This window comes from Propithecus coquereli, unplaced genomic scaffold (genome assembly GCF_000956105.1).
Source record: "Propithecus coquereli isolate 6110/MARCELLA unplaced genomic scaffold, Pcoq_1.0 Scaffold56, whole genome shotgun sequence".
NCBI classification, from domain to species: domain Eukaryota; kingdom Metazoa; phylum Chordata; class Mammalia; order Primates; family Indriidae; genus Propithecus; species Propithecus coquereli.
This window is the reverse complement of record NW_012151507.1, coordinates 3,822,015-3,823,623: the sequence shown is the minus strand read 5'-3', so window position 1 is coordinate 3,823,623 and position 1,609 is coordinate 3,822,015. Positions and strand designations below refer to the sequence as shown.

The window sequence follows — 1,609 nt, the reverse complement described above, 5'->3', positions numbered from 1 at the left end:
TGTACTATTTTAGTGGGAGTTTATCTTCAAAGAAGTGTTTTGTCCTGTGGAAGTCCTCTGTACCCCTGGGTTGAGAGAATGTCTCTACAGGTTGGTTTTACTGGGCCCTAGAAGTTTCAATTGTTTTAAACCAAATTTAAGGTAGTTTTTTTCAGCTTATCATGTGAATTTGGATCCCACCCTCCTGTGTGATACAGGTCTCAGGTGTCAGTTTTTTAAGTGCCTATATAGGTAGATAGATATTTTACATATGTATCTATGTATAGACAGATACTCAAAGATAGCAAGTTTCCTTACTGCTTTTCCAGTGCAGTAGGAGGTTTTCTCATTTTCTGTTAATACATGGTCCATCTTTTCCAGGTTCTCAACTTTATTTCAACAACCTTGTCTTCAAATATGGGTATGAATCCCAATCCCCAGGACCTATAGTTAGGTAGAGTCCCCCTTTGTACATCTCTTTTGCTTTCCTTTAAATGTTGTGACTTTTTTTGTTGTTGTTTAAATAAAAACATGTTATGCATTATTCAGCATTTTTATGGAAAGGGGACCATCTGTGACAACTTAGACTGTATTATTGCCTCCAGTTGATTCTCCAACAGAGCCACTGAATAATCTTTTAAAAATAAAAATCTAATTATGTCTGTAGCCTAATTAAAACTGTAAAATCGCTTCCCAGCACACTACATAAAATCTCAGTTCCTACAGGATCCTATAAGATCTGACCTGTGCCTACCTCTCTTATGTGATCATTAGGCTGTCTTTCCCTTTACTCCACACTCCCTATGCTCCAGCCAAATTGGCTTTCTTTAGTGTTTTAGAATACATCAGACACTCCTTTCCCTGTCCCCTGCTGCCTTCCCAGGGCTTTCCCAAATGCTGTTCCTTTGACTATGATCTTTTCCTTGTCTGGCTGGTTCTTCCTGCCTCTTCAGGTTTTGGCCTAAACATCCACATAGAGACTTTCTATGACCACCATATTTAAATAGCAACCCCCCCCCCAACTTCTGTGTTCTTTATTATGTTTACAGCACTAATTACAATTTCTCAATTCAGTGACCGGAGATAATTTAGAGGCATCTCTCCTCCTTATCAGACTGGATTCCCAGATTTACCAGCATTTGCCCATGAATTTAAAGTGACCCATACCCTGTTCCCTTATATGTACTGCTAGTTGCCCCCAACCTTTTCTGCCCCACCCCCACCCCTGGGATCCTTATTTTTCATTCCTGCCTCTCATGACCCAGGGATAGAGGACTACCCTCTCCATTCATTACACCCTCCTTGCTCAGGACCTGTAAGGAAAAATATTTCAACTTGTTTGCTATTGTGGTGGTGTATTGAATTTACACCTTCCAGCTAAAGAACTAGGAGCTACCCCAGTCTGAGTTTTCCCTGGGATATTGAGAAGAAAACAAGGTTGGGCTCCCAGCACCAGAGTGATGGTCAAGCAGGCATGGTCAAGCAGGCATAAAGTGGACATGGGTCAGATAAAAGCCACAAGGGCATCTGCCAATATAAACAAATTCCCTGTGTGATGGGCTCCTTGGTTTCAGATTGGACAACTATGCATTAGGCTGTCCACCAGGTAAAAGAAATATCTCTTGAAACA

At 41.0% G+C, this 1,609-nt stretch overlaps 1 protein-coding gene across 1 annotated transcript in view; it reads right to left on the bottom strand.

Annotated features, from left to right (window-relative positions):
• Positions 1-1,609, bottom strand: part of GORAB (golgin, RAB6-interacting) — a 30,362-nt gene that overhangs the window by 28,355 nt on the left and 398 nt on the right. The gene's annotated exons all lie outside the window — the stretch shown is intronic.